This window comes from Mustelus asterias, unplaced genomic scaffold (assembly GCF_964213995.1).
Source record: "Mustelus asterias unplaced genomic scaffold, sMusAst1.hap1.1 HAP1_SCAFFOLD_1290, whole genome shotgun sequence".
In the NCBI taxonomy this organism is placed as follows: Eukaryota; Metazoa; Chordata; class Chondrichthyes; order Carcharhiniformes; family Triakidae; genus Mustelus; species Mustelus asterias.
The window spans coordinates 86751-100000 of record NW_027591235.1 but is presented as its reverse complement, the minus strand read 5'-3'; the positions used below and the strand labels follow the sequence as shown (position 1 = coordinate 100000).

Sequence of the window (13250 nt, the reverse complement as noted above, 5' to 3'; positions counted from 1 at the left end):
AAGGCCGTTGATGCTCGGTCAGTTGCTATCTTTAAATCTTGAGATAGATACATTGTTTGTTAAGCAAAGGTATTCAGGGATATGGGTGAAAGGCAAGTATACGGAGTTAGGCCACTGAACAGCCACGATCTCATTGAATGGCGGAATGAGCTCGAGGGGCTGAATGGCCGTCTTCTGTTCCCATGTTTGTTTGTAGGGAGTTTCGACCCACACCAAGGTAGAAATGGAAGAATTTATAAAAGCCTTGCTCCCTCTGTTAAACTTAAAGCCACATCAGATGAAGATGAAGCCGATTTGTCAGACACTGCGTGATTAAACTAACACAAGGAAACAACAGGCAGCAGTTAGCAAAGGGTTCTTCAAACCAAAACAGAGAGAGACAGACACCCCACACTAACACACACCAACATACCAACACACACACACCGACACATAAACTGACAAATACAAAGACACACACACACACACAATGCACCCATTTACTTATAGTTGAATCCATAATTTGATTGCCACATCTGGGACTGAGGAAAAACAACATTGAATTCAAGGAAATTGTATGACATGTAAACACATGAAACATGAATCTGGCTCTGAAACAGACAATATAAACTGTATCATAGAATCTACAGTGCAGAAGGAGGCCATTCGGCCCATCGAGCCTGCACCGACCACAATTCCACCCAGGCCCGATTCCTGTAACCCCACATATTTACCCTCCTAATTCCCCCGACATTAAAGGGAAATTCATCATGGCTAATCAAACCATCCCGCACATCCTTGGACTGTGGGAGGAAACTGGAGCACCCGGAGGAAACCCACACAGACAGGAGAGAATGTGCAAACTCCACACAGACAGTTACCCGAGGTCGGAATCGAACCCGGGTCCCTGGCGCTGAGAGGCAGCAGTGCTCACCACTGTGCCACCATGGCCGTACTGGCATCTTTTTCCAATTCTTCATCCTGGTTCCACCACCCCCGGAACTCCACACATAAACACAGCAAGATCCCAATTTCTCTGTGCATTCTCAGCAACAAAACCAAGATCCCAACCTCCACCCTGAATCCGAACCCAAGCTTACACCTCACCCTAACTAACACCTCACCCTAACTAATACCTCACCCTAATCCTAACCCTGGATGTGCTTCCAAACAGTACATTGGATTTGTCGTTAGTTAAAAAGGAAATTTTGACAATCCCCATGTGTACACCTTTAGTGAATTACAATTTCTCCATCATCCCTGTCCCTACCTTTCTGAGTCTCTGTGAAGGGTATCGGTATATTTTACTTACTTTAATCTGTTAACAGGTAAATACCAGTTGTTGTTGCATCAGAAAACTCAGGAATGTCACATAAACACTTGGAAACTTCAGACCAAAGACATGTTCAGACTGGAAGTGTCACTTACAGTCAGGAACAGTTTTACACCAATCTCTGATTTGACAGCATGTTTTGAAAGCAATCACCATCAGATCTTCATAAAATGTCAAGAAATGTATTGAATATTATTAGAAACAGCTTGCTCTCTTATGAAGAGAGCTTCCACAGCAGCTCGCTGGGCAACAAACACAGGATAGGTCTGTTCTCTCTACTCAGGACATGTCTCTGTCACAAACCCTGAAACAAGACATTTCTAAACTGGGATGAGTAGGTTAGAGGGATTAGCAGGTTACATATGTGGGGTTATGGGAATAGGGCCGAGGTGGGATTGTTGTTGGTGCAGACTCGATGGGCGAATAACCTCCTTCAGCACTGTAGGGATCCTATGAAATACATTGGGAGAATTGCTATTTTAATGGGTATTTTCACAAATGCTATGAAATGATTTTTCAAAACAAATTAATATTTTCTTCAACAGATCATTAATAAATAAAAAGTATTTAATAAAACAACCACCCAGTGTGGGGTTCAGGATTCTAACTCAGGGTTTCTGAGCTCCAGGAACCACTAACTGAACCAGCCGGGAATGGTCTCCACAAAACGTCCCCAACTCCCTCCCGAGAAAAAGCTGCAAACCCGGGAGCTGCAGCTTTTTACTGGGGGTGTTGGGGCCTCCAGCGGGTGTTTGTGAATCCTCCCCGCCCACCTCCCAGGGTTTCCTTCCTTCCCAGAGATCAGAGTTCTCATTGATTTGAGGCCAAAGTGTAACCTCTTATTTATTGTCCCCCTCCCCCATCCTCTGATGTGAACCATCCTCCAGTGGCTGAGCCAGGATGGGGCCGTTAACCTGGGCCTGTTCCCGGGAGGGAGGGAGGGAGAAGCCCCGCAGCTGCAAACCAGGGAGCTGACAATGATTCTGAAGGGTTTGCGGATCCACAAAGTGTTTCCAAATCCTCCCAGCCACCGCCTAACGCTGACTCCGCTTCTCCGGGACAAACAAGCGCCAAGGACAGCAATGACACTGCGCATGCTCCACATCACAATGCCCGGGGGCTGATTGACGGCAGCTGCGGACCAATAGGAAGAGGGGGCGGGGCTGGAGGATTGAGCAGGAGCGGCTGGTCCTCCAGCCAATCGGAGTGAATGAGGGGCGGGACCTAAAGCATGCGCAGTGCGGATAATGGCGACGGACAGACGGATGGTTTTAACTCGGAAGCGAGATCAATACGAGGTAGAGGGCGGCGCGCGGGGAATGATAAATGTGGCGGGTGGGTGGAGAGGCTTTGTAAACATGTTGTTCAAACCCAAACCCCGGAAATGAACTTCCCGGTCCCCCCCCTTTGTACCAAATGGAGCGGCAGCTTGTAGTGTTAGACCCAGGCTGACTGCCGCCATTGAGGCTGCATGTGGGAGGCCGGCAGGGATTGTGATCGGAGAGGGAAGCCCTGACGTCACAATGGAATGGGTGAGAGTGTGACGTCACAATGGAATGGGTGAGGGTGTGAGGTCACAATGGAATGGGTGAGAGCGTGACGTCACAATGGAATGGGTGAGGGTGTGACGTCACAATGGAATGGGTGAGGGTGTGACGTCACAATGGAATGGGTGAGAGTGTGACGTCACAATGGACTGGGTGAGGGTGTGACGTCACAATGGAATGGGTGAGAGTGTGACGTCACAATGGAATGGGTGAGAGTGTGACATCACAATGGACTGGGTGAGGGTGTGACATCACAATGGAATGTGATCGGAGAGCAAAGTTTCACTCTGAAGCTCATTGGACAACTTCCGCATTGTGATGCCACGATAGAGCCCTGCCTGAATCAGTCAATAGAAATCACTCTGCTCCGCGGTGACGTCTCCGGGTTCCAGTGAGCAGGCCCGGGCGCGCGGACCCGGGAGCCCCGCCCCCACCCATTGTTCCCCTCCCCCTACACCACATCGAGCCAAGGTTTCCAGGCAACCGGCTGACGGCTCCGGCCAGAGCGAGAAGCCGCTTGGTGATCTCCCCCTCCCCCAGCCCGGGACTGCAAAATGTGCGAGGGAGAGGGGAAGCTGTGCATGTGCGGGGGAGAACCCACCCTCTGAATGAGAGAGGAAAGAATGTTCCATAGAAATTGTCTGTTCTGAATTTCTATCCTGTACTGACACTGATGACTTTTGGAAACTCATTTTACAGGATATTGAAAGAGGAATCACAGGCCGACATCTCAAACATCACGTCTAGATCTGACAGAGTCATATTCCTTGGGACCTCAATATCATTGGACTTTGAATCCAGAAGGAGAAATGATTGTCCAGTCTGTCGATTTGAAAAGATTTGAAATGTCAGTGTGAGTGAAAAAGCATCGACACACTGCCACACTTGAGTAAGAGTGTCCCAATGCACTGACTAAAGAGCTTTAACCAGTTACACAGTCTGAATAAATATCACACCATTCACAGCGGGTAGAGACTGTAATCTTGTTCTGTGTGTAGACGAAGTTTCAACTAATTGTCCACCCAAGAGAGAGGTAAGGACACCTGCACCATGGAGAAACCATGGAAATGTGTGGACTGTGGGAAGAGATACAGATACCCATCCCTGCTGGAAGCTCATCGGCGCAGCCACACTGGGGAGAGGCTGTTCATCTGCTCTCAGTGTGAGAAGGGATTTAATCAGTTATCCAGCTTACGGATACACCAGCAAGTTCACACTGGGGAGAGGCCATTCACCTGCTCTCAGTGTGGGAAGGGATTCACTCAGTCATCCCACCTGCAGAGACACCAGCGAATTCACACTGGAGAGAGGCCGTTCACCTGCTCTCAGTGTGGGAAGGGATTCACTCAGTTATCCAACCTGCAGAGACACCAGCGAGTTCATACTGGGGAGAGGCCATTCACCTGCCCTCAGTGTGGGAAGGGATTCATTCAGTTATCTGAGCTGCGGACACACCAGCGAGTTCACACTGGGGAGAGGCTATTCACCTGCTCTCAGTGTGGGAAGGGATTCACTCGGTCATCCAGTCTGCTGACACACGAGCGAGTTCACACTGGGGAGAGGCCGTTCACCTGCTCACAGTGTGGGGAGGGATTCACTCAGTTATCCAGCCTGCAGAAACACCAGCGAGTTCACACCGGGGAGAAACCATTCACCTGCTCTCAGTGTGGGAAGAGATTCACTCGGTCATCTGATCTGCGGATACACCAGCGAGTTCACACTGGGGAGAGACCGTTCACCTGCTCTCAGTGTGGGAAGGGATTCACTCGGTCATCCGAGCTGCAGGCTCACCAGCGATTTCACACTGGGGAGAAGCCATTCATCTGCTCTCAGTGTGGAGAGGGATTCACGCGGTCATCCAGCCTGCTGACACACCAGCGAGTTCACACTAGGGAGAGGCCGTTCACCTGCTCTCAGTGTGGGAAGGGATTCACTCAGTCATCCAACCTGCGGGCACACCAGCGAGTTCACACTGGGGAGAAACTATTCACCTGCTCTCAATGTGGGAAGGGATTCACTCGGTTATCCACCCTGCGGACACACCAGCGAGTTCACACTGGGGAGAGGCCATTCACCTGCTCTCAGTGTGGGAAGGGATTCACTCGGTTATCTAACCTGTGGGCACACCAGCGAGTTCACACAGGGGAGAGGCCATTCACCTGCCCTCAGTGTGGGAAGGGTTTCAGAGTTTCATCCCACCTGCTGAGACACCAGCAAGTTCACGAATGATTCCAGGAGTTGGAATCTGCTGTTATTGTTTCTGCTCTCAATTACATCCAGGACTGCATTTTGTTCATTCTCACAGTTGGTCAATGGGGAGGGTCAGAGGGTTTCTTTGTGCTGGACTGGCCGGTCTCAGCCTCCAGTGGGCTGATGCTCTTTGAGTCTTTTTGTGAATACCTGGTTTCAAATGTCACAAGGATCACAGAGTGACAGGGTGTTAGGAAGTTTAGAGATATTTAGTCAGAAGAAAACAGAGGTTGGCAGTGCAAAGGTACATTTCTGAATGGAGGGCTGTGACAAGTGACATTCCTCAGGGATCAGTGCTGGGACTTTTGCTGTTTGTAATATATATAAATGATTTGGAGGAAAATGTAACTGGTTTGATTGGTAAGTTTGTGGACGACACAAAGGTTGGTGGATTTGCGGATAGCGATGGGAACCGGCAGAGGATACAGCAGGATATAGATCAGTTGGAGACTTGGGCGGAGAGATGGCAGATGAAGTTTAATCCGGACAAATGTGAGGTAATGCATTTTGGAAGGTCTAATACAGATGGGAAATATACAGTAAATTGCAGAACCCTTCAGAGTATTGATAGGCAGAGGGATCTGGGTGTACAGGTACACAGGTCATTGAAAGTGGCAATGAGATGGAGAAGATAATCAAGAAGGCATACGGCATGCTTGCCTTCATCGGCCGGGGCATTGAGTTTAAAAATTGGCACGTCATGTTGCAGCTTTATTGAACCTTTGTTAGACCGCACTTGGAATCTAGTGTTCAATTCTGGTCGCCACACTACTGTGGTATATTATGTGGTATCAGTATGAATTGACAATGTTGTCCTGGTCCTGCGCTGCATGCAGGCAGCTTCAGTATTCAGAGTTGTGAATGGTCATATACACTGCAATCATCAGTGAACATCCCCGTTTCCCACCCTACGGTGGGGAGACGGTAATTAATGAAGCCGCTGAAAATGATTAGGCCCAGGAGACATGAGGAACAACAAAATATATTTATATAGCGCCTTAAAGTAATAAAACATCCAAGGAGCATTGTAAAGTAAAGTATGATATTGAGCCACAAAGAAGATACTAGGTTAGATGACCAAACGTTGGGTCAAAGTGGTAGATTTTAAGGGGTGTGTGAAAGGAGTAAAGTGAGGTGGAGAGTTGGAGACGTGTAGGGATGGTATTCCAGAGGTTGGAGCCTAAGCAACTGAAGGTAGAGCTTGCAATGGTGAAGCAAGGGCAGGGACAAACTAAAGACCAGAATTAGAGCAGTGTAATATATTGAGGGTTGTGGGGCTGATAGGAGATTATAGATATTGGGACAGGCAGGGTCATGGAGTGATTTGAAACCAAGGATGAGAATTTTAATATTAAGTTGTTGCCTTACTGGGTGGATCATCCTGCACAAGGGTGATAGTGGAATAACACTTAATGTGAGTTTAAACATGGCCAGCAGAGTTTTAGATGAACCCTGCAGTGAGCCATGTAGTGATGACTGACCTCGAACAACCACAGCCATCCTCGTCTGTACCTGGTATATCCCCAACCGGCGGAGAGTTCCCCCCCCCCCCCCCCCAACTCTCACCGATTCCAACCCTGTGTCGGTCCCTTTCTGCCACACTCAATCAAATGATGTCTTGATGGATTTTCTTTGTTTTTTTTTGTTTTGTTTTGTTTTTTTTGTTTAAAGAAAACAAAATTTTCTTTGTTCTTCGTTCTGTCTGGAACATCCCAAATGCCCATCCAATTTCCTTTGTAATTGTTTATTGTCTCCACTTCCTCCACCCTCGTAGGCAGCGAGTTCCAGGTCATTACCATTTGCTGCATCAGAATATTCTTCCTTACATCTCCCCCCCACTCTCCCCTCCCCCCCTTGCATCTCTGACCCAAAACAAGTAATCTGTGTCCCCCCTCGTCCTTGTCCCTTCAGCTAATGGGAACAGCTTTTCTTTGTCCACCTTATCTAAACCTGTCAGAATCTTGTCCACCTCTATCAAATCTCCCCTCAATCTCCTTTGCTCCAAGGAGAAAAACCCCAGCCTGACATTGACAATAAAGAACAAACTAACAGAATATGTTACTGTCTGAAATCAAATGGGAATGTTTAATTTCTGTTTTAAAGATATTGTGAATATATTGTCCTGGACAATAAAGGAATCAGCTATAACTGAGCAAGAAGAAGTCGGTTTCAATGTGGAATTGAGTGGAATATTCTCTCTGGATTTAAACAATGGAGGAACTACAAACATGGAAGAAAATAAATTTCAAAATGTGAACTCTGTACAGACTGTTTTCAAAATAGAACTTGAAAATTCACAAATGAACAGCAATGAAGACTCTCTTTTTGCAGGAGGAACTTTGGACTATAATTATTGTAAAAAGAAAACTTTCAGAAAAGACTGCAAGCAGTAATTTCCATCTTCAGTGGACTGAATTCCTGGACATGGAACCCAGCAGTGTGCTGTTATCAAGCTGGACTTGTGAATGTGAAGTGGACAATGGAGGGATTATTATGTCTATTGCAGGTTATAAGATAGATCAACACAGGAAATCAGTGGACTTAGGAACAGGAGGAGGCCATTTGGCCCTTCGAGCCTGCTCCACCATTCAATAAGATCATGGCTGTTGTTAAGATATACAGCATGTTGTATATTGTAATATTCTAAATGGGATATTATGAAGGTGATACGTTTCCATTTTTTCCTGTTTTTGTTCCAAAAATCTAATTTCATAATTCCTATGTTTTAGAAATAAGAATTAGTTGCAAGAATTGCTTTTAAAAAATGGAAAACTTGGATTGAGAATCTGATGAAAACACCCTCAGGGAATTCGCAGTCACAAAGCATGGCCCATGTTGGTTTAAGAAGTCAAAACTCCAGAGGTAAGAACTGTAAAAGGTCAGCTGGAACTTTTAGCTGGAGACATTGGGTCTGACAATTATTGTACTGTTTTTGTTCGGTGAATTCTTCATGCAGACCTCAGGGAAAAAGGGTTTAGTTTTGAAGCTAAATATCTGTCAGATATTCCACCTGGTCTCTGTTACCATGGGGATATGTGATTCAGGGTGGAGCCTTGGTTAGAATTAGACCATAAGATATAGGAGCAGAATTAGGCTATTCGGCCCATCGAATCTGCTGTGCCATTCGATCATGGCTGATAAATCTCAATCCCATTCTCCTGCCTTTTCCCCGTAACCTTTTGAGTCCTTTCCAATCAATGACCTGGTTCCAGCGGACAGTCTGCAGTTAGCTTGGAAGCCACCAGTTGTGGGACCAGGAGCTGTGAACCAGCTGTGGGACTAGAAGCCTGGAGGACCATTAGAAACCAGGGGTGTTTCCAACATTTAACTCCCTCAGCAAGAATGCAATGAAGCCCATGTTTGGACTGAGGAGTCCACAGTTTGAGAGCTTAAAGGAAAATTGGAGGCTTGTTTAGTGAAAAGATAATGGATGGACTCCCATAAACTCTTGGAGCTTGGAGAATATCTGGAGTACTGGGGAGAATTAAAGTGAATTGTGGAGAGCTTTGACATACCTTTGGGATGGTCCTAGGAACAGAAGTGAATGAACCTTCAAGATATTGTTAAGTATAAAGAAACTCTTGGGGTGAGGTAAAAAAATAGAACTAGGTTTATATCATAAATCTTTATTGAGTGTAGTATTCAATTTGTAGTGTTGTCTTTTTAAATTTTATTTAAATATTCAGTAAAGTTTGTTTTTGTTTAAAAATGTGGAATCTTGTGATGTAATTCTTTCAGTTAATCACTGGGTGTTCGAATTTCTCTGCAAACGTTAACAGTCCTGACCGGGATCGCAAAAATTCACACAAACAGTGTTTCAAAACAAATCGAAGAAAAAGATGTTTTTTTCTTCTTCAGTCCAAATGTTACACATGAAGAAACCCTCTTCTGGTATCTCCAATAATTTGTTGCTTCGAGCAATTCTTTTCATGGAACAATCAGATAATTGATGACTGAAAATGGAACTAATTGTATCCCTTGAAAGCAGGAGGACGATCGCCCGGCACAGAGGGGAATTAGGGATTTCTCCCATAGACCAATTGACAGGGATTCTACCCTCCAACCACCTGAAGTGAATTCTTTACATGAATCATCCGTGCCAGTGCAGGTATCAACTTGCAGTTTGGCTGATCAGAAAATGCTTTGTTGCTGATTTTCCTTGTGTTAGGAAGTGACAATGCCAAGGCCAGATCTTGTTTCCTCCTTGATCGGGATGTAACCCGTGTCCACATCGCCACTTCATTCTTCCACTGGTTGTATGGTTCAGACTCCGAGAGCATCAGCAGGTAATCAGACCCTGACAATTCCCACTGCCTTTCAGTCATTTCTCACAAAAGCTGCTGGGATTGGAAGCTTCTGTCTGAAATATACTTTCTTTTAGTTTCCAACCTTCACCATTAGACAAGCATTTTCTGTTACCATGTTATAATCCTGACAGCCTTGGGGCGGAGTCAATCTTTATTTGGAATAGATTTGTTCACAGAATCAAACATTACAGGTTGAACTCTGACTCCAAGTTATATTAGTGAGTCCCACTTTTTACCTGCTCATTATAACTATCTAATCAGTGCCCTCCATCTGAATAAACTTAACCTCTATTGGTATAATTAACAGCCACAGTCAGAGCATCCAAAAGATCACTAATGGGTGTGACTGCCATGGTGCCTCAGCAGCTTGGGTGAACAAGTGAATCCTTTCCCACACACTGAGCAGGTGAATGGTCTCAGTTTGGAAACTAAGGGAAAATAAAATTTCAGGCAGAAGCTTCCAATCTGGTAGGTTTTATGAGAAATCGCTGAAAGTGAGTGGGAATTATCAGGGTCTCTCCCCAGTGTGAATTCCCTGATGTTTCAGGAGGTCAGATGATGTTCTAACCCTCTTTGCACAGTGAGAGCACCTGAACGGGGTCTCCTCAGTGTGAATGCGCTGGTCGACCCTCAGGTAGGCTCAGGTTTTAAAGCAGCTCCCACAGTCAGAGCATTGAACAGGTTTCTTATTGGGGGAGGTGCCTCAGTATTCCAGCAGACTGGATGATTGACTGAATCACTTCCCACACACACATCAGATGAATGGCCTTTCCCCAGTGTGTAATCCTTTGTGTCTCAGCAGACTAGATAATTGAGTGAATCCCTTCCAACACTCGGAGCAGATGAATGGCCTCGGCCCAGTGTGAATGCGTTGGTTTGTCAGCGGGAGGGATGAGTGAGTGAATCTCTTCCCATGCTCTGAGCAGGGGGACAGTCCCTCACCCGTGTGAAATCGCTGTGGGTTCTGCAGGGTAGATGACTGAGTGAATCCCTTTCCACACACACAACAGGTGAATGGTCTCTCCCCATTGTGAACCCGCTGGTGTGTCAGCAGGGCAGACGAATCGCTGAATTTCTTCCCACACTCAGAGCAGGTGAATGGCCTCTCCCTGATGTGAAGTCGCTGGTGATTCCTCAGGGTGGATGAATCACGAAATCCCCTTCCAAACTCAGAGCAGGTGAACGGTGTCTCCACAGTGTGGCTGCATCGAAGGGTTTCCAGCTTCGAGGGACAATTGAATCCCTTCCCACAGTCCCTACATTTCCATGGTCTGAGTGTCTTTGTACATCGCCAGGTTCAGATGAAGGTTTGACCCCACAGATAACACGTACATGATCTCTCCTCACTGTGAATCCTTCAATCTTTTCCAGGCTGTGTAACTGGTTAAAGCTCTTTCCACAGTCAGTTCACTGGAATACTCTCACTCGAGTGTATGTGTCTCAGTGATTTTCCAGTCACACTGATGTTTAAACAGTTTGAAGGAACAGACAAACATTTCCCATTCTAGTTTCAAATGCCGATGGTAATCAGATCTGAATAATTGGGTGACTCTGTCAGATCCTAATGTCATGTTTGTTGAGATTTGTGTCTGTAAATTCTCCCCTTCTAATAACCTGTGAAAGAAATTCACAAAAATCATTGCTGCCAGTACAGGATAAACACTCAGAACAGACAATTCTAGTTCCTGTGGAACATTCTTTCCTCTCATTCTTGAAAATTTGTAAATCTCCATCCCAAACACTCTCCCTCCATTCTCACCTTTGTCTATTTGAGGTCTAGCATTGTCCTGAGGGCGCTGATTCATCCTAATCGACAGATCTGTGCCGACTGTTTCATGTACAGGACACATATTCCTGAAATCTTCACACAGGATTGTGTCTAAGCATATCAAAAATTTGCATATTTAGTGAACTGAAAATGTATGCAATATTCAGCACTCTATTACATGATTAGAGATACAGATGGGTGTGGAAGAACTTGACTTGGGGAGCAAGCAATCATGTTCTGGAACTCACTGACGATGAGAGTGGTGGAAGTGGAGACGACCAGTGATTTCAAAATAAAATTGGTCGGGCACTTGAAGGAATTAAACGTACTGGGGAACAGGGATATCGAGGACAAATGGCACTGAGTGGATTCCCCGACAGAGACTTGGCATGGACTCAAGCTGCTGAATTGATTTATCTTGTGCTCTGATGACTCTTTGACTGGAAAATATACAGTGTAGTTACAATACTATTCTGGAATTAAACAAAATCAACTGTAATACCGATCCACAAATAATACTTATTATGCACCATATAGTAAGAAGTCTCACAACACGAGGTTAAAGTCCAACATGTTTATTTGGAATCACAAGCTTTCAGAGCACTGCCCCTTCATCAGGTGAGAAGGAGCAGCGCTCTGAAAGCTCGTGATTCCAAATAAACCCGTTGGACTTTAACCAGGTGTTGTGAGACTTCTTACTGTGCCCACCCCAGTCCAACACCGGCATCTCCACATCATATGCACCATATAACAACACCAGGCATATCAATGTTGTTACGATCCTCATGGTCACCTTATAATAAACAAATTCCCACAAATCCCAATGGAATAAACTGAAAGACAATGTTTCATTTTTAAACATTTTTACTTTAAAAATTAATCTAAAATTGTCACTGAATCATGCATTAAGAAACAGTATTTGAATAGACAAGATAAATTACACTTTAAAAAGCTCAGACAATAAAAACAGGTTCCACAAAATCACAAACATTTCCCCCTCAGTATATTTAGCTCTAATTCCAGTTCCAGAGTCCCACAACTCTCTGTAATTCCCAGGGGGAGAAAGAAAGAGTTTTCCTCACAGATGTTGGCCAGAGGATGAAGTTTGAGTCTGTGTGTGAAGTTGGAGTCTGTGTGTGAAGTTTGAGTCTGTGGTGAAGTTTGAGTCTGTGTGTGAAGTTTGAGTCTGTGTGTGAAGTTTGAGTCTGTGGTGAAGTTTGAGTCTGTGGTGAAGTTTGAGTCTGTGGTGAAGCTACAAACAGAAGCTGTTCTGTTTCAAATCAAACTGCGGGACTGGGAAGAAAATGATGGGAAGAGATTTTGCAAAGTCCCCTCCCCCACTCCCTCAGCTGGCAGCCCAGCACGCAGGCGCAGAGAGCGCTGCTGAGCCGAGTTGTCCGGAGCAGGCGCAGAGAGCGCTGCTGAGCCGAGCTGTCCGGAGCAGGCGCAGTGCGGCTGCCGCCAGCGGTCGCTCTCGATCTCTTTTTGGAGCAGCAGCCGGAGAGAGAGGGGGGAGGGGGAGATCCCGGCTCGGGTCACTGTCTGTGTGGAGTTTGCACATTCTCCTCGTGTCTGCGTGGGTTTCCTCCGGGTGCTCCGGTTTCCTCCCACAGTCCAAAGATGTGCGGGTTAGGTTGATTGGCCAGGTTAAAAATTGCCCCTTAGAGTCCTGGGATGTGTAGGTTAGAGGGTTAGCGGGTAAATATGTGGGGGTAAGGCCTGGGTGGGATTGTGGTCGGTGCAGACTCGATGGGCCGAATGGCCTCCTTCTGCACTGTAGGGTTTCTATGATTTCTATGATCACCGAGCGGCTTCTCGCTCTGGCCGGAGCCGCCAGCCGGTTGCCGGGAAACCTTGGCTCGAGGAGATGGCAGGGGGCGGGGGAATCAATGGGAGGGGCTCCCATGTCTGCGCGCCCGGGCCTGCGCACTGGAACTCCATGACGTCACATCGGTACAGACTTATTCTTATTGGCTATTTCAGGCTAGATTCCATTGTGACGTCACAATACGGAAGTTGGCCAACGAGGTTCAGAGTGAAACTCCCGCTTCTGGACAACATCTGGG

The 13250-nt window shown here is 46.2% G+C and overlaps 1 protein-coding gene across 1 annotated transcript in view; it reads left to right on the top strand.

Annotated features, from left to right (window-relative positions):
- Positions 1–2560: 2560 nt before the first annotated feature.
- The window catches only part of LOC144488102 (uncharacterized), a 69467-nt gene continuing 58777 nt past the window's right edge, over positions 2561–13250 (top strand). Inside the window, exon 1 of the mRNA XM_078206123.1 lies at positions 2561–2610. The gene's annotated coding sequence lies outside the window, so the exon portion shown is untranslated. The remainder of the gene's footprint in view (positions 2611–13250) is intronic.